Source organism: Galeopterus variegatus, unplaced genomic scaffold (assembly GCF_000696425.1).
Source record: "Galeopterus variegatus unplaced genomic scaffold, G_variegatus-3.0.2 Scaffold199, whole genome shotgun sequence".
Classification (NCBI taxonomy): Eukaryota; Metazoa; Chordata; class Mammalia; order Dermoptera; family Cynocephalidae; genus Galeopterus; species Galeopterus variegatus.
The window spans coordinates 469,366-494,006 of record NW_007726310.1 but is presented as its reverse complement, the minus strand read 5'-3'; the positions used below and the strand labels follow the sequence as shown (position 1 = coordinate 494,006).

General features: G+C 48.0%; 1 protein-coding gene across 1 annotated transcript in view; it reads right to left on the bottom strand.

Annotated features, from left to right (window-relative positions):
• PIK3R5 (phosphoinositide-3-kinase, regulatory subunit 5) overlaps positions 1–24,543 on the bottom strand; it is a 77,790-nt gene extending 53,247 nt beyond the window's left edge. Inside the window, exon 1 of the mRNA XM_008565442.1 lies at positions 24,453–24,543. The gene's annotated coding sequence lies outside the window, so the exon portion shown is untranslated. The remainder of the gene's footprint in view (positions 1–24,452) is intronic.
• Between the last annotated feature and the right edge of the window lie 98 nt (positions 24,544–24,641).

Genomic DNA, 24,641 nt, shown 5'->3' with positions numbered 1-24,641 from the left:
CCCCCCCCCCCCCCCCCCCCCCCCCCCCCCCCCTCCCATCCCCCCCCCCTCCCCCCCCCCCCCGCCCACAGTTTCCCGTTATTAACATCTTCCATCAGTGTGGCCATTTGTTACAAGGGATGAACCAAAAGTGAAACATCAGTATTAACTAACGTCCACAGTTTGCATTAGGATTCACTCTTTGTGTTGTACAGTTCTGTGGGTTTTGACAAATATCAAATGTCATGTACAGACCATTACAGTATCGTACAGAATATTTTCACTGCCCTAAAAGTCCCCTGTACTCCACCTATTCATTTTTCTCTCTCTCACCTCTCGCAGCCACTGTTCTTTTTACTGTCTCCACAGTTTTGGCTTTCCCAGAATGTCACATAGTTGGAATATACAGTATGTAGCCTTTCAGACTGGCTTCTCTTACTTGACAATATGCATTTAAGGTTCCTCCATGTCTTTACGTGGCTTGATTGCTCATTTCTTTTTATTGTTGAACAATGTTCCATTGTACGAGTGTGACAGTTTTTCATCCATTCACCTGCTGAAAGACATCTTGGTGGCTTCCAATTTTTGACAATTATGAATAAAACTGCTACAAACACTTGTGTGCAGGTTTCTGTGTGGTTATAAGTTTTCAAATCATTTGGGTAAATACCCAGGAGCATGATCGATGGATCATATGCTAAGAATATATTTAGTTTTGTAAGAAATTGCCAAACTGTCTTTCAAAGTGGCTGCACCATTTTGCATTCCTACCAGCAATGAACGAGAGTCCCTTTAGCTCCACATCCTTGCCAGCATTCGATGTCAACAGTATTTTGGATTTTAGCCACTCTAATAGGTGTGTATGGTGCTAATGTAAATGGTATTGTATTTTTTATTTCAAGTTCCAATTGTTCTTTGACGGTATAAAGAAAAGCAATTGACTTTTGTGTATTAGTTTTGTGTACTGCAACCTTGCTATAATTGCATATTAGTTCCAGGAATTTCGTTTTTGTTGTTGTTGATTCTTTGGGATTCTATACATAGACAATTATGTCATCTACGAACAAAAGCAGTTTTATGTCTTCCTTCCCAATCTGTATACCTTTTATTTCCTTTTCTTGTCTTTTGGCATTAGCTAGGACTTCCAGTACGATATTAAAGAAGTGTAGTGAGAAGGGACATCTTTGCCGTGTTCCTGATCTTAATGGGAAAGCATCTAGTTTCTCACTATTAAGTTTCATGTTAGCTATAGGGTTTTTTTTTGGGGGGGGGTGTAGATATTCTTTATCAAGTTGAGGAAGTTCCCCTCTATTCCTAGTTTACTGGGAATTTTTATCATGAATGAGTGTTGGATTTCATCAATTTTTTTTTCTGCATCTAGTGATATAATCATACAATTTTGTTTGTTTGTTTCTGTTCTTTTGTTTTTGTAGCTGGCTGGTACAAAGATTGAACTCTGACCCTTGGTGTTATCAGCACCATGCTCCAACCAACTGAGCTAACTGGCCACCCCCTGGCCAATCCCTTGGTCACAGGATTTTTCTTCTTTAGCCTGTCGATGTAATGGACTACATTAATGGACTTTTCAAATGTTGAACCTTGCATACCTGGAATATTTAAATCCCTCTTGGTCCTGGTATGTAATCCTTTTTATACATTGCTGGATTTAATTTGCTAATATTTTGTTGAGGATTTTTACACTATGTGCATGAGGAATATTAAGCTGTAGTTTTCCTTTCTTGTAATATCTTTGCATTTGGTCTTTGGATAATGCTGGCCTCATAGAATGAGTTATGAAACATCCTCTCTTCTATTTTCTGTAATAGATCATAGACAGTCAGTATCATTTTTTCCTTAAGTGTTAGGTAGAATTCACCAGTGAAACCATCTGATGCTTTCTGTTTTGGAGAATTATTAATTATCGATTCAATTTCTTTAATAAACATAGGTTTATTCAGATGATCTATTTCTCTTTGTGTGAGTTTTGGTAGGAATAAGGAATCAGCCCATTTCATCTAAGTTATCAAATCTGTGGGCATAAAGTCATTCATAATATTCCTTGATTGTATTTTTTTTGGGGGGGGGAGGGGCTGGTTTTTTATTTCAAAAAGACAGTTGTCAATACTCAGTATCAAAACAGTTGCACTATTGGTTTTTCTTTCTCCCAATTGGCCCCAAAGAGACCACACCAAAGGAGAGTACATTTTAAGCCAGAAAGCTGCAGGGTGTGCACCAAACAGACTTCACAGAAACATTACCAAAAAGTGGGGATTGGGTAGGGAAAGAAACTTTAAAAGATCAGCACACTGCCAGCCCACAGGCTGTAGAGCTCTCACAGCCACATGGTGTGGCCAGGGTACTCCAACCCCAAAGAAGCAAAGTTTCAAAATAACATGAAAATTTAAAAATTTTGTACATTAACTGTTCAAGATTTCTCCAGCACTGACTGATACAAAGCACAGTGAGATGGCACTTTTAAAGACAGCAGCTTCAGACCCAGAAAGGGGTGATGAGATGAGTTTCATATGACTAAATCGGTGGCAAAAACATAATTTTCTTTCTATCTTTCAAGGAGGCAGGAGAGCAATTAAGTGGTCACCTCAACACACGGGGCACATGATCCATTCTGTGGAGTAGTGGGGAACGGGGTAGAGATGGGACAAAAATTTGGTCTCAGAGGTCTCACCATCATATTTTGGTAACTTCTGTTGGGAAAAAAAAAAAAAGTTGTTCAAAAATAGCTTAAAGCTGAAAACCTGAACGGCATGTTTTCTGTTTTTGTTTTGGCCAACACCTCCTGGATACCCTTTCTGGTTTGGCTGATACTTTGTAAAGAGCAATGAGGTTTCCCAGGAGTGGAGTCTTTCCCTGGGCTCTGTTTGGCTCTCAGCAAGGCAGGCCCATACACCTCCTTCCCTCCTCTATGGAGAGAGCAATATGCATTAAGCTGAAAAGTTGCCTTCCAAAAGTGAGAAAGGGATTAGATTGCTACTTAAGAACTGTGGAATTATTTGGAATGTTTTACATATGGTAAAATAAGGAATCAGCCCATTTCATCTAAGTTATCAAATCTGTGGGCATAAAGTGGTTCATAATATTCCTTGATTGTATTTTTAATGTCCATGGGCTTGGTAGTGATTTTTACTCTTTTATTCAGTCATAATTTCTATAACATAAAACTCAGCATTTTAAAGTGTTCACGTCGGTGGTTTTTCATATGCTCACTATGGTGCATCACCACTAATTCCAGAACATTTCTATCACTCCAAAAAAGAAATCCTCTACCTATTAGCAGTCACTCCCCAATCTCCCTTCCCCTGTCTTCTGGCAAACACTTATCTACTTTCTGTCTCCACAGATTTGCTTATTCTGATCATTTCATATAAGTAGAATGATAAAATACGCGGTCTTTTGCATCTGGCTTTCTTCTCTTAGCATATGTTTTATAGGCTCATCCATGGTGTAGAATGTAACAGTACTTACTCCTTTTCATGACTGAGTAATATTCCATTGTGTGGGTGGTTCAAGTATTTCTTAAATACTTGAATTTATGGACCAAGTTTCATATTGGATACCTACTCCCAGCCCAGAGCAAAAGAAGAAGATGACAGATATCATCCAGGTATGACCCAAGTTTACCCTTCTGCATGAGAGACACCAGGAAATGAACCTAGCCTGGAGTTGCTTCTGTAATAAAAAAAGAATCCTGCTTGAGTCTCATGGGCTTAAATAAATTGCTACTACTGCCACTAGCTACAACCACAATGGAGTTCCCCCTGCCTGCCAGGTGCTGGACAAGGCAGACACTTGTACATGGAACAATCCTTCAAGGTGAATGTTCTTCACTGCTGTTTTACACATAAGAAAACTATGGCTCGTAGAGAAAAGTCACTTTCTCAGGGTCTGCAATAAGTGAGAGCAAAGTTGCTAACTCAGGTCTGCCTAACACCAAACCCCTCCTCAGCTAGAATTCTTTACCTAATTGCTCCAGTAGCAGGAATTTCTAAACGTTTTTTGCACTGTGGGCACATTAGGCAATCTGGAGAAGTGTACAGACCCCTCTGCAGGATAATGTTTTAAATGCAAAAATACATAGGATTGCAAAGGGAATGAATTACATTGAAATAAAATTGTCAAACTATTTTTAAATAATCAGACTTATCAAATGGGAATATACACTCTTCTCATTAACACATTAAATAACAAAACTCAGCAGTGAGTCTAATCATTATTACACATCGAAGTAGTAAAAAGCATAAATGACTTTTGAGGTACCTCTAACCACCGTAAAGCGATACAAAAACATCTGGATTTCTGTTGGTGACAAAGTCACAGGTGCTAATGATATGACTGTGGTTTGTTGCCTACGTTCGTGATGAAAGAAAACACTAAATTTCAGTTAGAGGTGAGTGAAAATAACGATGTCACATGTTCCCCATTCAAGTTCTGGAACCCCTGGGTGAGAATCTCTGCTCCCCAGAAGCTGTGCATCCAGAGGATGAGAACGCCGGCAGGCGGAGGGGAGAGAAGGCCCCTCCTGCTCCCCGGGCCTGTTGCCTGCTGATGTTCACTGTATTCAGGAGACCTGCCGTGACAAGGGGTCACCTTCCTGCCCACTCTCCTTCACAAGCCCAGAATTCCTCAAATCCGCTTCTCTGCTGGGAACCTCCCTACATACAGTGGGTTTCCATTCTTGCACTAGTCCCCACCTTAGCTAAGTCTTGCCCATCCTATCTCTCTCTGAACGGTTTAATTCTTATTAAAATCAACACCCCTGAGAGATGTGGGGAGTTTTTAATCTCTCATATCAGACTCCTTGTATGACTTCAGAAGGGCAGCCCCTAAACCAGTTCCGCTGGGAGAGTGGGGCCAGATGAAGGTGTGCTGTCAGAGGCTCCCACAATGAATGACAACACAGGGGTAGAGCCCATCAGGAAGGGGGGCTACGGGGCAGGGGGAGACTCCAGCAGAACCTCTTCTGCATGCTGGGACCACTGCCCTTCTTGCCTCCTAGGGGCCTGCTTGGGGGGCGGGAATGAGGGATTAAGGCAGGTAACTTCTCTGGCCCTCAGTTTCTTCAGCCACAAAATGGGAGATGGGCCTCCCCACATTATGGGGTGGGTACAACCCCAAACCAACTGCCAGACATCCTCAGAGCTCACCCCTGAGAAGAGGGGACCGAGGAAAACTGACTGAGGGAGGCCAGGAAGCAGCAGTCCTTCCTAGAACTTTCCTAAAGATCCAGTGCACAAAATGACCACAGTTCCCACCCTCTTACTTGCTGCATTTCTGGGAGCTGGTTTGGGGCAGAGCCAGAGGCTGGACCCAGACCACCTCACTCCCTTCCTGTTCCTCTTTTCTGTGCAAGGCATCCAATCGGGGGCCCTTAGAGAGCCCCCTTTCTCTTTCAGCCTCAGTGTCCCTGTGAGTAAAGCAACAACTGAGGGTCCCCCAGCTCCAGTCTGCCCCAGCAGGGATGAAGGACTTCCCACTTGGGCCATATCACCCATGTTGTCAGCAGCAGGACAGTGGGAGCTATTCCAGCTGTCCCAGCTGCAATAGGTCCCAGTGGGCAAGAGCACTTCGCTTCCTGTCTAACCTCCATGATTAGGGGGGTGGATGCAGGGCTGTGGGGGTGTTATAAAGAGGAGGGAGGCAGGTGCATGGACAGGGAAGCCAGACCCCATAGAAGCACATGCCCAGAGTTGCATACATCACTCTGTCTCCACGGTTCTCCGCATCTGGCCCCTCCCCACAGCAGTGACTGGGGCTGGGGGAGAAGGCAGCAGAGGAGAAGAGAGAGGAAAGAGGACGCACTGAAAGGGAAGAGTGAAGGGAAGAGGCTCGAAGGGCAGGGCTCAGCACAGATGCCTTCAAACCTCCTGAGACTGAGACAGATGAAAGGAGCTCAAAAACAAAAACAAAAAAGTCAAGATGTACACTAGCAGCCCCAATGTTTCCTGTTTTTCTAACAAATCACCAATGATTTCCAAGAAAAGCAAGCCGTGCTGCACTCGGCCCTGGGCACAGCCGCAGAATTTGCACATCTGGCCTGTGCTTCGACAGCAGCCCGCGCTGTGCCCGGGCACAGGATGTGGCAGAGCAGCCCGGAGGGGCTGCAGTTTGGGGATCCCCCGCTCAAGGGAACCACCTGCTACAGCCACCCCTGACACCTGTACCATCTGCCAGCCAGTTCATCCTCCGGCCTCCCTAAATCTTTCTTGCTGCATGAATGCAGGCATCAGTATGCAGGCAGTACGGTGGGGAAATCAGAAAGATCCTCCTGGGCTTGGAGGACGCTTTAGGAGGATTTACTTGTATGAGCTTCCCCGTGCCTGTCTGAATTCTCTAAGAATTTCCAGTCTGAAGGGCATGAGGGCTGTGGGGAGGCCCAGTGAGGCCGGGTTTCCTCGACAACAGGGAGCTGAAAGCCCAAGTAGAAGTGGGCTGCGAGTTCCTCGCAAGGGGACCCCCGCCCCACATCCCATCTCCAGCTTCTCTCCCTTTTGTTGCAGAGGGTCTCACAGGGGCCCAGGCTCTTGTGAAAGTTGCTGGAGGGATGGGCAGGCCCCAGAGCTGGGCTGAAGATTGGCCTAGTGACCCCAGGCTCGCCACCCCTTCTCATGGTGCTACCTCCCCATCTCACAGCCTCCCTAGGAAGTCACACCCTGCCCCTGCCTGCCTGACCCCATCTAGAAACACACAGCTGTCCCCCGGACAGCCCCTCCCTGCCCCCGCCATACCCATTTCTTTCCTCCACCCATAACCAGAGCCTCCTCAGCAACTCCTCTCTCTGCTCCTGCTGCTCCCCCGCATCCTGATACCCCAGGCCCTGAGAAAAGATGCTACCTTCCCCAGCAGCCCTTCCAGGCTGGGAAATACACTTCAGCCATTCAGGCTGGAGCAATTCAGGTCTGAGCAGAGTGGGCCTGCAAGAGGCCCCACTCAGCCCCACCAACACCCCGCCACCAGGAACAGGGCAGGGAGGCTGGCTGTGGGGGGAGTCTTGGATGGAGGGAAGGAAGATGGAGGGAAGTTCTGTAGCCTCGTTCTCCCTTCAGCCTTATTCCTATTTGGCTGCTACGCCACCTGGGCAGACATGATCCTCATGTCAGCAACATACACGGAAACACACAAATGCACATGCATGCTCACACACAAACACACATGTACGCACACACACAAACACACATGCACACGTGCACATGCATTCATGCACACACATGCGTGTACACACACACACACACACACACACCTATTTTGCAGCACCATTTGAAAGTAAGTTGCATGTTGTGCACATTGTGACACATCACTCCTAAATACTAGATTCAACCATATCAAACATGAAAAAATATTAGAGATTTCATATGTTTCAATCTAGTACATTAGCATGCATCTTTTAGGAACAAGGACATTCTCCAACCTGACCATACCGTGATCCCACCTAGCACATTAACAATAATTCTGCAATGTCATCTGCTATGCCCCAGGGAATGTACTCTTGCTGAGCATCTGCTCTGTGCCTGACTACCCACTAGCCCCACTCCACAGGGACCTCATCTTTACAGGGGGCAAGTTGGATTAATTTATAAATAAAGTCCCTTCAGGCACTAACATTTCACGATTTTATTCTGGAATTATGAGGTTGAGCATTTCCTTCTCTGGGGATATGGGAATGTGGGATCACTCCTGGGCCCACCCCTATTCCTCGTACTTGCCTCCAGGCTTCAAAGGCACATGGCCAGGACAGGAACACGGGTGATCCTAAGAGAAGGACCAGGACGAGAAACTGGAGAGTTCCTTGAGCACAACCCCTGGGACTCTTCTCTATCTGGCAAGCCCAGGCCCAAGAGCCTTGTCATAGCAGCACACAGGTAATTATATCCAGGGATCTAGACCTAGGTACTGAGCCATATGACTAGAGAAAAGGGGTTTATACCTATTCCCTTATGCATTCGCTCACAATTTCCTGCTCTAAGGTTAACAGATGGATGTTCAGCAAGTGCACAGCAAATGAATAAGCGAGAGAAAAGTCATGGCATGGAAGAGGCTCTTCCTCCTCAGGAAGAGTGTGGTGCTTGGGGGTCCAGGCAGCCCAGCAAGGTTGCAAACCTACCTCATTGCCTCAGCTCTGGCGGGCTTCTAGCCAAAGCCTGGCTTGGCCCCCTCACACCTCTTTGAAGGAATCTGGGTCCTCCCCAGCTGTAGAAACACTCACTCCCAGGCAGGCCCTGGCTTCCCATCCACTCAGGAGGCACAGCCAGGACCCAGCAGATTTGCCAGGAAACTAGCCACTGGGGTGGGGCATTTGATTGGACACCATCTTTACGGGATTATTCCCTAATGAAGCAACAGGTCTCCCCCGACCCCAGATACACAAACACTCTCACTCCTCAGGGGATGAGAAACTGGCACCAGAGCTGTGTTCTCTCGACCTGGCTCCTTAGCTACTCCTCATTCACAAGGGAGGCTTCATTGTGGAGCCAGAGAGAGCCTGGGACAGCACTGCTGGCAGCAGCAGGAAGAGGAAGGCTGGCCTTACAACCATCTTACACGGAAAGTTTATGCTGGGCAGGGTGCAGAGAAGTCATCCGAAAATCCTCCATAGCCCAGTGACAGCATAAAATGGGAATTCCTCCCCAGGGAAATAGAAGGCACATTATAAGATTGTATTTTCCAAAGACAGTATCTCCCCTCCCACATCCTCATCTACAACATAGTCTTGCTACACCACCATCAAGAGGTGGAATCTATCTCCCATCCCCTTAAACCTGGATAGGCTTGTGACTACTTCAACAATAGATTACAGTAGAAGTGATGCTGTCTGGCTTCCAAGGTAAGGTCATTAAAGGCAATGCAGCCACCATCCCATTTGCTAGAAGACTTGCCCTTGGAGCTCTGAGCCATTGCATAAGGAACCCGACTCAATCTGGAGGTTGCCATGATGTGAGGAAGCCCAAGCCACACAGAGAGGCCACTTGCAGGCACTCTGGTTTACAGTTCCAGTCCACAGCTATTTGTGTCTTCCCAGCTAAGGCTCTAGATATCACTGAACACAGACAAGCCATCCCTATTGTGCCTGCCCAAATTCCTGACCCACAGAAGCCATGAGCATAACAAAATGGTTGCAGTCTCACCTATACCATTATGTTCTGGGGGTAGTGTGTTACACAGCCATGGTATCTATAACATACACAACTGGTGTAGGCTCTATACCCTGACAGAGACCAGGCCACATGATTGGAAACCACTGGACCATGTGTTCAGGAAAGCCCACATAGAAAATAAGCTACTCAGAGATGGTGTCACTCCACTAGGCATCTAAGATAATCATAGCGACTCAGAGGTTATCCAACCTAAGCTCATTCACTCTAATACAAACCTTTCTGATCAAGTGAATATGATCACAAGATACCCTGCTGGATGCTGTGGTAGACACAAAGATGACTAACACACTGTCCTTCGTTTCAAATACTGAGCTTGGCTGATGCCAGCACAGAAGCTGCTACATTCTGAGCACTAGAACAATCACAGCCACTCACCAGGCACACGCCAGCCTCAGGACCCTGGCACTCGCCTGTTCTCCCACATGTCTGCTTGGCTCACCCTTCATTTCTTTCCAGTCCTTACGTTATGTTTTCAACGGGGACTCCTGGCAAACCCCATCTCTGGCACATCCTGCTTTACTTTTTTCCACATCTCTTTCACTAACTGACACACTGTACATTTTACTTTTTTTATGCTGTTTATTGTCTGCCTCTCACTCCCAGCTCCATGAGGGTTTAGGAGAGTGCCTGGCACATATTTGCAGAATTAATGAACAAATAAAGGAATGAGTAAGTAAAGGATAAAGAGGTTTGAAGAAAGATAAAGGATCCCACACACCTAGCCTGACTGAGATATGGACGCTGCAAGGTCTAGGGATGGCCGCAGCTTTATCTGGACAATGGCTAAAAGGCTCATTAGGTTAAAATCAGGTCCTTAGATTAATCCTTGTTCCTCTAATCATCTCATCTCTTGGAAGGTCAAGGAAGCAATAAGGAAAATTATCATTCTATCTTCTGTCTTTGATTCTGACCAAGAACAATGAAAGGTTTGTAAAATAGAAGTGAAAGGAAAATGGGAAGAAAACGTTCGCTTCACCTCCAAGTTGTTAAGAATCACGGAAGAAAATGCTAGACATAGACACAAGTCTTACACTTTAACAGAGCAGATTTCCAAGATGTCAGGAATCAAGAGAGGCTGGCTTAACAGGGAAAGAAAACTCTGAATATTAAAACCTGAAGGTTCAGCCATGGACTGTCACCAAGGAGAAGAGAGGGGGGACTGTAGAGGGGTCAGAGTGACATCATGGGACATATGTAGGGACAGAAGTGAAGTCCCTAAATCAGAATGCATACGAAAAAAGTGAGAGGGAGCATGTTGCAAAATCAAGGCCTGAGAAAAACACTGAAGACATCAAAAAAGGCCCATAGAATTATTTTCAGAGCCCAAACCAGGAGAGATCAGGCTGACTGCTCAGGACAGTCACAGATGCCCGAGAGCATTCCACAGCACTCCACTCCTGTGTCAACTTCACCTTTTTTCTCAAGGAGAATGGTCATCTACTGTTAAGTCTGGGTCAAAAATGGTTTATTTGGTCAACAGAAAATCTGTATTGAGGGTCTATTATTTGAGGGACTTCACTAGGCACGGAGGGTCTAGAAACCTCATGGAGCTCATAGTCCAAGGGAACATGGACTCCTGAGTGGTCACCACACGATGTGGCAGGAGCAACCAAAAAAGTACGAAAAAGACAGACAACCCAAAAGAAAAAATGGGCAAAAGACTTGAACAGACACTTCACAAAAGAGGATATCCAAATTGCCACAAAACCACATGAAAAGGTGCTCAATTTAATATCAGGAAAATGCAAATTAAAGCCACTACGTGATGCCACCAGATGCCCACCAGAATGGCTAAAATGAACAAGACGGAAGACACGGAGGATGGGAAGTGATGTGAACACTCACAACTGCTGGTGGGAATGTAAGCTGGTAAGATCACTTTCCAAATGGAAAACCATTTAGCAGTCCCTACTAAATCTCGACCTGTGCATGCCCCACAACCCAGCAATTCTGCTCCTAGGTATATACCCAAAGGACATGCACTAGAACGTTCAGAGCAGCACCATCCAAAATAACCCTCAAAGTAGAAACTGCTCAATAGGTTAGGTGTCCCAGCAGAGGCTAATATGGGGCGGGCACAATAGTAACTTGAAGGAGGAAGACTGTCAATTAGGAAAGGTTCTCCAAAAGGACAACTCCTGAGATAAATCTTCAGGGAAGAGGAGCTGCCTACCCTGGGTGAGATTCAAGCGTGGTGGTGGAAAAATGGACAGAGGCAAGAGGCAAGCGGCATGAGACAGCACGGGTCCCTCGGGGAACTGGCAGCCATTCAGCCCTAGGAGGTGCAGGGAGATGAAGCTGCGTGGGCTGGGGGCAGCGGGGGCCGACTGTGAATGGCCTTACACACCTTGGGATTTAGATCACACCGGCCACAGAGTGAGAGGTAGATTGGAGAAGAATGGTCCGATATAGAGACACTTGAAGTCAAGTAGTCCTAAACTGCTCAAAATGAGTTTAGCGTTGCAGATGAGGTTAAATGCAACTCACAGTCATAAAGAAACTTGAGGTTGTGAAAGGGAACTGCTACCGATTATCTTTGAAGAATGGGAGAGAATAAAAGATGCATAAGAGAAAGATGGAGAGTGACACAGACACAGACCAGAAAAGGTGATCCTCATTTTGGGGAACAGAAAAAAAGTAGAATCCTGGAAACTACATGTCTGAGTCCAGTGGCCCCCTGGCAACATTCTCTTCACATCATTAAGAGGCAGTTCATGAGCACTAAGGAAAGGATCCAGGGACCACCAGTGGCTAGTAGGATTAATGGATTCACTAACGAGACAGGTAACGGTATGTCTGAGTTTTAGCAAGTCTTTCCATGGTCTCAGGACAATGTAAAAATTGTGAGCTGAACACAGAGAGGAGGTGTCCTCACTGGCTAAATAACCTCGTCCGATGGGTACTGAGTGTCTTCATCTTCAGGGACCTCTCTCCTGAAATGCCAGAGAACTCTTCTTTTGGCCCTTTCTAGTATGCTATTTTTTTTTTAATTGTGGTAAAATATACACAATATAAAATTTACCATTTTAACAAGTTTTAGGAGTGCAGTTCAGTGGCATTTAAGTACCTTCACATTGTTGTGTAACCATGACTACCTTCTATCCACAGAACTTTTCATCTTCCCAAACTACAGCTCTGTAGCTAATAAACACTAACTCCCCATCTCCTCTCCCTACAGCCTCCAGTAACCTCTAACCTACTTTCTGTCTCTATGTGTTTGACTACTCAGGGTACTTCATGTAAGTGGCCTCATACAGTGTTTATCCCTGTGTGTCCAGATTATTTCACTTAGCATCATGTCCTCAGGTTTATTCATGTTTTCGTCTGTTTCAGAATATCATTCCTTTTTAAGGCTGAATCATATTCTATTGTATGTATATACACATTCTTTTATCCACTCATCCATCAATGGACATTTGGGTTGGTTACACCTTTTGGTACAGCATGCTATTTTTTGTGAACGGTTTTCAATAGGGCTTAGAAGTCATGCTTCATCCACAATAGAAGGGTTAAAGAACATTTATATGACAGCAAAGCCTCACAAAGATCTCAAACTAGTAGACTTCAAATGTGGATGAGACTCATAATTGTCCTTCCATATCTGCTCTCCTTTCTTCTATAGTAATATAACTTTTAGAAATTTTAGATTGTATTTCCCAGACTCTTGCAACTAAGTGTGGCCAATGACTACATTCTGGCCACTGGACTGTGAGGAGATGATGATGACTGCAATTTCCAAATCATGCTTTTAAAAGGAAGAAGCATGCCCTCTCCTTCCCCTTTTCTCCTATGCTGGCTGGAATGCAGATGTGATGGCAATTGCTAGAGCAGCCATCATGGACCATGAGACGAAAGCTATATGTTGAAGAAGGCAAGGCAATAATATGGAAGGAAACTTTGCTCCCAGCCTGTGGAGCTCCATCATGTAAAGTATGGATCACTTATGCTCAGACTATTACATGGGAGAGAAATAAACCTCTATCTTGTTTAAGCCACGACTATTTGGGGTATCTCCAATACAACAGAAAAATCAATATACTAACAAATATTTCAGTCAATGCTGAGTTATCTAATAAGCAAAATTATGTTTTTGTTTGTTACCGTGTCATTTAGATACAGCTGGTGGATTTCCCCTGAATCTGTAGAGTATGTTTTATGGTCTGACCTTAGAGACCACATGGTGTACCCAAAATTCCCTTGCAAGGGACACTTCATAAAAGCTGAACTCATCCTCCAGAGAAGCAGCATAAATTTTCTATATGGAATGCCCACCTCTATCTGTGCTACTATAGGGAGAACAGCAGCAAAGATTGAATTATTTAATGGCCAAACATTCTTTGGAGCAAACTAGGTTGGCCATCTAGTAATGCAGCAATTCAAGTTGAGAGGGGACTGTTTTAGTAAATGAATGGGAGGTCATCGCTTACAGGTCAATAAGAAGGTAGATTACGGGCATTACTAAACTTTTCCTCCGTACACAAGATGAGCAGGTCTTAGGAATAATACAGACAGTGAGCAGTAATCCCCCATCTTCAAATATGCTGGATGGGTGGGGGGAAGAGGGAAGATGGGGCTCTCCTAGGGGACTGAGCTCTGGATCTCAGGTGGAATTGTGGCCATTATCACATGGCGACCATGGCCCCAACCCTTCTTCAGCATTCTCTAGACAGGAGCCCTGATGGGAACCCAGTAGACATGAGCCACAGCCCAAGAAGGGGCATTCTCAGCCAGCTACATCCATCTCAGAGGAAAATGCTGGGCCATGATAGCATGGTGCCTTGGCCAAGGGTGGGAGAATAAGGGAATGGGAAATTGGTGGCACCTCCTTTTTATCCACTAAATCCAACACATGGCCCAGTATTGAGGGCTTGCTTCTATCGATTCCCACAAGTCCCCATCATCTCGTTCTTCTAGCTGACTCAGGTACCTTCTAGGACAACTTCCTGACCTGATGTGCAAATATTTCACATGCCTTGAGCCCGAGCTCCTTAGCCTCAACAGTTCAGAAAAGTGTTTTCTCGACACCTACACAAGGCCAGTCCTTGTCGGACTCGAACCCTCATCTCTCTCCTCAACTCCACCCCTCTGCCTCTCTTAAGTAGGAGGTTTTTATTATCAGGTTTTCAGAAGGGCTGCACCCTTATTTTTTTCTTCTCTTATAGCAAACTTCCTTACACAAACCAATATTATCGCCTCATGTCCCGCAGGCCAATGTGTGGATGCCACGGGAGCTTCTGCACATCGGCCCTGCAGCTGGGCAGCCCACACTCTGCATCCTTCCTCTAATGGGTTCAGAGAAAGGGTTCGCCACAGGCAACAACCTTAGCTCTCCAGCGGTCAAGCGGTGAGGGCGAGCCCCATCTTTTGAACACCCACTCTTGGAACACCCACTTACTGAAGAGGGAACATGGATTATATTTCCATCCCCAGAACCAAGGAAGCCTGAGCTGCCTTCCAAGACCTTTCCAGATGACCGTATTGGGGCTCGGAGACAACAAGGGGCTCTGGGCACAAGCTCGTGGTCTTGTGGGTGCCACAGCAATGGTTCCAGGCTGGTGGGTGGGTACTCCTGAGCTGTCACAGCCCTGTGAGGAGGCAGGAAGGCCAGTACCAGCCTCCTTGGCCCATTTATCAGGTGTGCACAGTGTCACTCTCTGTCATGGGTGCACTCTAAATCAGAATGGGAGGGCTCTCTCCTGGTTCTCCCCTTCCCCCAGAAAGCCCTATTTCCTCTCCGGAGCATAACTCCCCTCCAAAAAAAAAAAAAAGGAAAATGAAAAAAAGAACCTTGTCTTTACTCTGACCCATGCTCCCTGCTTGGGAGAGAGGAGGAAGTCTTTTTTTGCTCTAAAGGGTTCCACATGGGACTAGTATGGGGCCATGTTTGTTAACAACACTTTGTATGTTTGCAAGCTATAAAGAACAATACACAAATTAATAATACTTTATTTGCTCCCAATTAAAAAACCTGAGTTCGACATCTCCCTGGACCTCGTCCAAGGTCAGGTAGGCCAGGCACCCCCAGGGGATGTTTGCAGAATCCCCCAAAACCCTTCAGCCATTTCTTTGCCCCATTCCCCCTGAAAACACAGCTCTGGATTGCCCCACAGCCTGCCCAGTAGGCAGGACAGGAAGCCCCTTTGCCTTGTAAACACCATGTTGCAAACAGACACTTCCCCAGGCTCCTATGCAGAAGCTGTCACCAGACTGAGAGTGGCTTGTGAGGGGGAGGTTCCCCAGGGCTTCCCCTGTTCTCAGACTTAGAGAACTGCTCATCCTAAATCTGACTGCATTGGAGGGGGGTAAGAGGATTCCCAAGGAGAGGGGTCTCAGCATCTGGAGTTTGCCAGGGGCTCATGGCATCAGAAGTAGCCCAAAGGAGGACATCTGCCTTGTCCTGTACTGGGTGGCAAAGACATGGGTAACTGAAGCCCCTTCAGAGGCCCACAGAAGGCCAGTGAGAGGCCTGAAGGGTGCAGTCCCTGCGGGAAGGACGACTAAACCCCGCAAAGATCTGCGATGGGGGCATTCCAGGCCTCCTCAGTGCTGGCTTCTTGACCAGGCAATCATTCATTCAGCAAACACCAACTGAGCACATCACAATGCAGGCCTTGCTAGGCATTGGGGAGTCAGTGCTGAACAGAATTGCTGGGAAGGTCTCATCAGGAGGGGGAAGAGAGAGGCAAGGACACATGACAGGTCCTGGTGGAACTGGGTCAGGCAGTCTGGCCGGAGGGGAGCGTGAGGATTCGTGGAGAAAGGAGAGGGACTTGACTTTGAAACACAACAGAAGATCAAAGACTTTGGACTTTCCCTCTGGGGAGGGGGGGGGGGGGGGCCATCCCAGGCTCCTGAACATGATGACAATGGAGTTTTCATAAGGAGAATCTCCTGGTGAAGCCAGGAAGAGCCTGTGGCCCGGAGGGCCCACCGCAAGTGTACGGCGAGGAAAGCTGAGCTGGGTGGCAGCGAGGACAACGGGGAAGCAGGAGGGGCGAGAGCCATGGGGAAAGGTCGCAGCAGCAGAACTGGCTGGAGAGTGGCGAGCGAGAGGGATGGAGGCAGGACTCGGAGACGACGTGAAGGGTTCAGCAGAGACAGAAATGGGGAAGTCTGCAGAGGAAGCCTGCTTTGTGGATGCAGAGTCGGGCTCTGCGTATGTTTAAGTGGAAACAGGGCATCCAAGTGAAAATAACCAGCACGTCCTTGGAGACAGGGTTTGAGTGAGGGAGGTAAGCACATCCCAGGACAGCAAGAAGAGCCAGCCGAGGAGCAGGTGGAGGTGTATGTGGGAAGAGCAAGAGCGCCTAGTGGGAGTGATGGGCATCAGATGCTGTCGACGCTTCAAAGACACATGCAGGTTGGGAAGAGGCCATTGGGACCAGCCGTATAAAGCCAATGGCGACCTTGGAGGAAGCCATCCAACAGATGCTCGTGGGCTGGAGATAGTGATTGTGCCATTGTGGTCTGAAGAGGGACTCGCAGTCACGGGGAGTCCTGCCGTACAGCGGGCACCATGAGGAAAGGAGCATGCCCCCCCTCTGCTTGGCCCATCAAAGCAGCTCCTACAAGGCAGGCTTTGACCTCACAGGAGGTCAGAATCATAGGGTCCATTTGGTCCAAGAAGGAACTGGCTCAGAGAGATGAGGAGGTAATTAGGGACTAGGACTAGAGATCACATCTTCTAGTCCCATCCCGCTGCCAGTACATCACACCACAGCCCCCTGCGTTCTCTTAAGCACAATAACAGGCCCAGGAGAGCTCTAAGGCTTTAGTTTTCTCAAAATGAAACTCCCAAGATGTCAGTACAGAAGTGAACACAGAATGCAAGGCCTGTGAAACGTTGGCTTGAAAACCCCAAGAACAAGCGGCCATTAATTCCCAGCTCAACCCGGAGGTTAGGGAGGTTCGCTCTGAGAGCTTATTGGGACACCCACAGAGAAGGTGATTCTGAAGTGGGGCTCAGTTACTTTATTTCACCAGATGTTGGAAGGAGCCACAGGAGACCCCAAAAAAGCCCATGCTCCCAGCACAGGATGTGGGCAAGGATCCAGGGGTCCAGTGAAAGCTACGGGGTCTCTCACCACGGATGGCTACGATTTTCTAACAGCCAAGGAGCTCGTGCTCTGGGGGAACTGGCTCTGCAGGAGAACCGGGGATTGTGAGGGGACTGCCCAGCTTTGGAATTTGTTTTGCTCAAGGCTACTGAACTTCTTAAATTCAAATTATGTTCTCGGAACAACCAATGTTTACAGAACCAGTCCAACATGGCCCCTATGGTTTAGAGAGACTCTTAGAAGTGGTCAACATTCTCACAACTATTGTTCCTATAATATCTGACATTTATTTTCCCTGAATACTTCCCACAATGGGGAACTCATTACCACAAGGCCACCCATTCCACTGTGGATCTGCTCTGAATTACTCTAAGATCTTCCCTATAGTGAGCTGAAGTCTATTTCCTTACAATTTCCCTTCTTTGACCCCTTTTCCATCCTGGAGAATGAATGACTTCCACAGAGCAGGTCTTCAAATATCTGAAGGCAGATATTACTGCTCCCCTGTATCTTCTTAGAGAAAAACATTACCACCTCTCTAATCATTTCATATTATGTCATCACCATCCTGGGTACCTTTCGCTGGGTATGAAGTGGTTGATCAGCTTCTCCACTAAATGCACCTGGAGTTGAACTGCACTCCAGATGGATCTGCCAGCTCAGTGTGGAAATTGGTCTTTCTGTAAGCTGAAGGGCATATAAAGGAAGGACTCATGGGACCTATGGCTGACTGTTGGAAACCACAAATCAAAGACGACTCTCAAGCATCAGCTTGGGAGCACTGAGGTTTATAGGTACATACTTGGGAGGACTGAGAAGAGAAAAGAGAGAAATCTTGGGGAGTGGGAAGCCAAGAAGCCAGCACTGGAGCACCTAAAGACCTAAGCTGGGGCTGGCTGGTTAGCTCAGTTGTTAGAGCACAGTGTTATAGCACCAAGGTCAAGGGTTCAGATTCCCGAATCAACTGACTGCCAAAAAAAAAAAAAAAAAGCCCTAAGCCATTCTTCCAACCTTCAAGGAACAGATCATTCCCCCGTTCTATAAGCTGCCCCAGGGTGCAGGAGAAGAGGAAATGCTTCCCAAATCATTTTGCAAAATGGGTGTATCATATACTAACAGCAGCAGCACAGAAAAGGAAAATAGAGGCCAAACTCACTCAGGAGAACAGATGTGAAAAGCGTAAGGAGAATCACAGCACATCAAATCCAGCACTGTCTTAAAAAACCAAAACACTTCGACCAAACTGAGTTTATTCCAGAAATGCAAAGAGGGCTCAATACGAGGAAGTTAATGACATAATGTGTCACATAAATCTATCACAAGATGAAAGAATACAAGAGTTCCTTATTAGATGCTTTAAAAAGTATTTGACAAACTTAATGTCCATTCGTGCTTTTAAAAATGCTTAGAAAAGAGGAATTGAAGAAAACTCCCTTCCCATGTGGCACTTTACTTCAAGGCACTGGTTGTAAAGAACTGTGACCACATCAGAGAAACACAGCCCCAAGCTCCTGCCAGTCGTTGGGACAACTGTGGCAAAGAAACAGCAACAGCTGCCCCTCGGACTCCTGGACTCCTATTCATGTGAATGGCCACAAACATGCATTTTTCTCTCTCAGTACAAGGCTTAAATCTAATTCCCAGGTTGGGGGGGCAAAGCACAGGGGCTTCTTGTCAGGACTCCACCAGCAAACATACCACCCTTCAATCATCGTGGGAATGGGTTGAATTCAAAATGTCATGAGAAACCCAGAAAGGGTGCATGTGGCGGTGGCTCCGTGCACAGTCAGAGAGCTGGGTCCCCTGGCACACCACCTTGAATTCTCAGCAGGGAGTCACCAGCAGCGTCCTCTGCATGGTTTTCCTCCCATGCAGAGTTGTGCTGGGGTTATCCAAGAAATGCAGAGAGAAAGTCAGATTTTCTAGAACAGGAGTTATCAACCCAGGTTCCTTGGTGGACTGCAGAAGTCTGAGAAGACCCTGGAATTGTATGCAAAACTTTGAAAGAGTGAGAGAGAGAGAGACTGTGTGTGTGTGTGTGTGTGTGTGTGTGTTCATGTGCACATGTGTGCTTATGGGGGGTAATCTTAGAAGATTACAAGCTCTCTGTTGGCAAATTATTTTCATCCGTTTTTCAAAGGGGCCCACTATCTAGAGAGAGTTCAAGACTCTCCTCGAAGAGCTGTAGGTATAGATGGGCTCTAACTAATGCAGAGAATACAACAAAGAGGTTGGCTACCTCGGACAGGTTGGGTGGAAGTGGCTGTGTGAAGATTTGCCTGACAAGAGCCCAAACCACCATCCCATGCAGAGACAAATGCTCAGACCCAAAACCCAGTGATACATCTGCCTAGACCTCATGGTTCTGGGGAGGAGGGGGGCAGCTTCGGATTAAGAAGAAGGATGTGGGAAGTGACTTCTTAGATACAGAAAATCAGGATCTAGGTTTCTGTCCCCTACAGGAACCACGGCTCCTAAGAGGGACAGAATGAAGACCCAGCAAACAATGCAGTGCAATGTTTTGTGGATGGGGACTCCCCTAGCTATTGATGGAGAAACACAAATGCAGGGGATGCCTGAGCAGGATGTGCTCTCTGGTGATGGGCAGTGAAAAGGAAGAGGGAGCCCCTCCCATAATAGCATTCATGACCTCAATGTCCATAAGCTGGACCTTGGAGTAGGGAGAGGGATGGGGAGCGTGGGAATGAGCCCCTGATCTTCGCCAGACCCAGACCCAGGTACTTGCCAGCAGCTACATCTTTCATTATCACAGGAGAGGAAGGCCACACACCCCAGAGTTGTTGAAATGTATGCCTGAGAGAATGCACCCAGAGAGTCCTTAGCAAGCGTCTGCTGAATGTTAGGTGTTATTATTATTGTCATTATTGTTTTATTTCATATCTCTCAAGTCTCAACTCAAATATGACTTCTTCAGGGAAGCCTTTCCTTAACCCCCAAACTAGGTTAGACTCCCTTTCCATAATCTCACAGCATCCCATAATTCTCACGATTGTAATTAAACAATATGTGCGTCGAGTGTCCTGCCCACAAGAGTGGGAACGATGTCTGTCTTGCTTGGTGTCCTTAGAGCCTAGGCAATGCCTGGCATGCACAAGGTGTTCATGCGAGAGTGCTGAGCAAATGAGTCACAGGTGAAGCAGAGGCTGCAGAAAGCATTGAGTGCCACACCAGTATCTTATAGAAACTGACACCCAGAAGGGCCCCCAGACTTAGCCCAGGTCGCAAAGCTAGGAGTGGAGGAGTCAGGCAGAAACAAGGCCCCCTGACCCCTTGCGAGGCAGAAGCCTGGAAGCCACCTCCAGCCCTCACACCCCAGCCCTGCCCCCCATGAGGAAACCACACAGCTCATTTGCCTAGGTCAACAACAGCAACAAGAAGGCTCCAGAGGACACGAAAATGAAAAGCACACCACTCCCTCCTGCCCCCACCCCCTGCCCCCACCCCGTCCTGTGTTCAGGCAGTATCTACTGCTGGTGTGCCTATGAGATCCTGGGGAGCTTCATGGTGACAGCTTGATGCCCTGGGGAGCATCAGGTAGCTCTGGTGAGCAGGCCATAGATGTGCCAAGTCAGACCTTGTAGGCCAGGGTGGTCAGTGCCATGGTGGGAGGACACAGAGGGCACAATGAGGACAGGAGGGGGGGTGGGTAGTGCTGTGGGGTGAAGAGGGGGGTTGGGGAAGAATGCTAGAAGATGAGGCTTGAGCCAGGCATTGGAGGAGGAATTTGCAGTTCACAGGCAGGTGGAGGAGGGGAAGGGCAATCTGGAGAGATGGAACAGCACATGCAAAGGCACAGAGGTCTGCCTGAGCTTCAGGAGATGAATCAGGAGGGGTGAACCTGTGCTAGGTGGTGGGACATCATGCTAGCCAGTTTAAGGGGTGTGAGCTTTCTCTCGAAGGCAATGGCAGCTTTGCAGGGTTTGCAGCTGAAAAGCGACTTGCTCAGATTTGTTATCTCACATCACCACGGACAGACACAGGAGAGAGTCTGGAGGATGGAGGCAGGGTCTCCCATTAATGCCAAACTCTAAAGCCCAAAGTCTAGCACCTCCATTGGTAGGCTCAGTCGACTCAAGAAGGACCCAGTATCTGCTCTGTGCCATGAAAGTCACCCACTTCTTCCCATTCATCTGTCCCCACCCCCCCATGGGTGTACCTTGCTACAGCTATGTCTCACTTATCCAGAAACCACTTAACTGATAACCTCAACTATCCAGAACCTAGCTGCTAGCCTCGAAGCAAGCAAATCAACAAACAAAAACACCTGTGGATGACCATAATTTACGCCCCAAATGTCGTGCCCTTCAGGGCATGCACTTGACTCCCATAAGAACATGCAGGCTGCCACGCAGTCTTGGTCACCTCTGGTCAAGAGCAGAGGCCAGAGTCAGCCAAGCTCTGGCACTTTCTAGCCACGTGGACTTGGCCCTTAGTTTCCTCATATGTAAAATGGGAGCAATAGTTGTAGCCACCTCAGAGTGTGGCCATGAAGATTAAAGGCCATGAGGTTCTTAGCACACACTCAATACTGTGAAATCACAGGCAAAGAGCAAAAGGAAGGACAAAACAGAATGGGCTGCAAATACGTCCTGAGGGGACCCAGGGTACAAGAGACAATGGCAGGCTAGAAACATTTGATAAAATTTTCAAGAAATCATTAAATCATATCCAATGTGCTATATTTATAAAGGCAAGCAACATATTTTACAAAAATTTCCTTTAAGTCTAGATATAATGAAAAGTTGTGGTGATTAGAAGGTAGAGCTGCTAGAGAAGGTAATGTATGCAAATTACGAGAATGACATAATTCTGTGTGTAGCTGTGTACCTCTAAAGATACCCCAAGTCCGTAAAACACACATTGTATTTAACAGAATCTAAGATGCCCTCAATTCTACAAGGCACTGTTATTTCGTGTGCCACTAAGGAAGAAATACTGCTGCCTATTCTAATGTTAAGATGCCATAATGGCAAGATGTACCTTGATTTCAGCATCGCTAAAATGTGAAAATACATACATCTTCCAATTAGTGAAATATCTTAAGGTATAATATGTGTTTGCTTTGGGAGTGTATTGTCTTCCCTTTGGGCAGAAGTCAGAAGTAGTCTTTCCTTTGCCTCGACCCCCACCTATGCCAGAGGCTCAAAAATCAAACTAAACACCTCTCCCTTGACCTGCTGGTGATCACTTTATCTTGCCCCTCAAGAAGATTCCTCTCTTAATAAATCGATTTACACTTTCAGCCCATCAGCTGAGGCCAAAAATGTCTTCTGGCTCACCAGGGTCCTGTGGGGTCAGCCAGCTCAGCCCCTTGGGGTGAGCCTCTTCCAACAAAGGCCGAGTCAGCACAGCTTGATTGCTCAGCTGAACCTAAGCTGGGGCTTCCAAACTCTAGGCTGCCCACGGTAGAGGCTACTGGCTCTCCTCTCACTTCTCAGCCAGTGGCCCCCCAGTCAATGACACCTGGGATTGCAGAGCAGCCTCCAGCAGCCAGCCTCCTCCACAGCCTCGACCCTTGACTTTGCATCCTGCCACCAGCGACCCCAAACACGCTTGTCACCCAGTGCCACCAGTTAGCTTCCCCTCTATTATTCTTGAAAGAAACAAAAAGCAGTAAGTGGGAGAGAGGAAAGGGAAACAGGGAGGCAGAGGTGGTCTGCTTCCACTGCTCCTAGGGGAGTGAGAGTCATCTGTCATCCCCCCACCTAAGCTGGAGGTAAGATGCGGGGGGGTTCTTCAAACCCCAATGAGGCCCAGCACACAAAGGCCCCGGGCCTTCCCACCCCCACAGTCCTGAATAGTTATGCTTAAAAAAAGCAGGGGAGGGTACACCTAAGCAGAAAGAGAGAGTTTGACCATCCAAAACTGCCTTCTTTGTCTTCCACAGGCCCCTCAGTAAAGATCCACACCACTGAGGCCATGCTGAGGAAACCAGGAAGCTTGTGACAACCTGTCTCTCATTCCACAAACGTCCATGGAGCATCTCCTGTGTGCAGCGGCTCTCACCGCACTTGCCTCCTTCATCTTCCGTACAGGCCTGTAGGTCAGTGTTGGAGCCCATTTTACAGATAAGAAGACTGAGGTCAGGAGAGGGGCAGTAAGATGCCAAAAGTCACACATTACACATGGTTCCCAAGCAATGGCTCCAGCGTCATCAATTAAAGAGCTTATTAACAGTTTCCAAATATACAGACTCCACCCCTGGAGGTTGCGCGTCAGGGCTGGGGTCTGGAGAATCTGGGTTTTAACAAACACTCCAGGAGAGCCCCAAGTGTGGTCAGCTCTGGGAACCAGTGCCCTACCAGGTGGCCCGAGGGCAGGAGAAAGGAAAGTGTGGATGAGAAGATACAGCAGCCTGTGGGATGGAGCAGAGCGATCCAGAAGGGGCCTTGGAGGCAGACTTGGCCTACTTTTAGCCCTCATTTTGCCTAAACCCACCCCTCCTCTCTGCACCGAGGCTTGTTAATTCACTTTATACCACATCCTGCTGCTTTCATCTCGCCTTCCTTTTCCCTCTGAACAATCTCCTTCCTCCTACTGACCTGAACTTCTTGTGTATTTACCCCAGGCCTGGGATGGGCCAGCACGCAAGAGCTTGTGCGCGCGCGCGCACACACAGACACACACAGACACACACACACACACACACACACACACAGTCACGCGGGGCACCCAGTGTGTAAACACGGATCCTCCGACAGCACAAAGCGAGCTATTCTCTAGAACAGCAGCCCCTGTCTGGGGCCCACGCTCACTAGCAGGGTGCAGGCTGAGGCTCGACGGAGGGTGCCTTAGACGGCATTCCCACCACTCCCAGGTCCTGATGGCAAAGGACCCCTGATGCCAACGCTCACCGGGAGAGTTCCCAGCGGGAGGGGACAGGCTCCTCGATCCCACGACACAGGGCGGCCTGTGACGGAGGCAGGAGGCTGCGGACACCCTCGGCCGCATAGAGGCCTCCAGCAGTGGCTACCTAGATAACGATGGCCAGTCCCCGGGACGCCCCTTCTGTCTCCGGGATTATCTGGAACGCGGGTTTGCGGACCCGGTGCCTCCGCGCGGTGGACCCTATGCATGGAGCGGGAAGACAGCAGGATCTGTCCAGCCTACCCGCTGCAGCCGCTGCTCTCGGAGCGCACCGCTCCCCGACGGTCCCCAGCCTGCTCCGGCTCTGCCTTGAGCTCCCCCTCGTCCCCTCCGCGCCCGCCCCGGCCGCCCAGCCACACACCTGCAGTCCCCGCCGGGCGCCGAGCCCCTCTTCAGCGGCGACCCCCTGCAATCCGGGTGACGGTCGGGACCACCGCGCCCGGGCTGGAGCCGCGCGGCACGTCCCAGCATCTGCTCGGGTTCGGCTCCCCGGGCGGGCTGGGGGCGGGGCCACCGGGGGCGGGGCCTACTCCAGGGAGGGGCTGGGCGC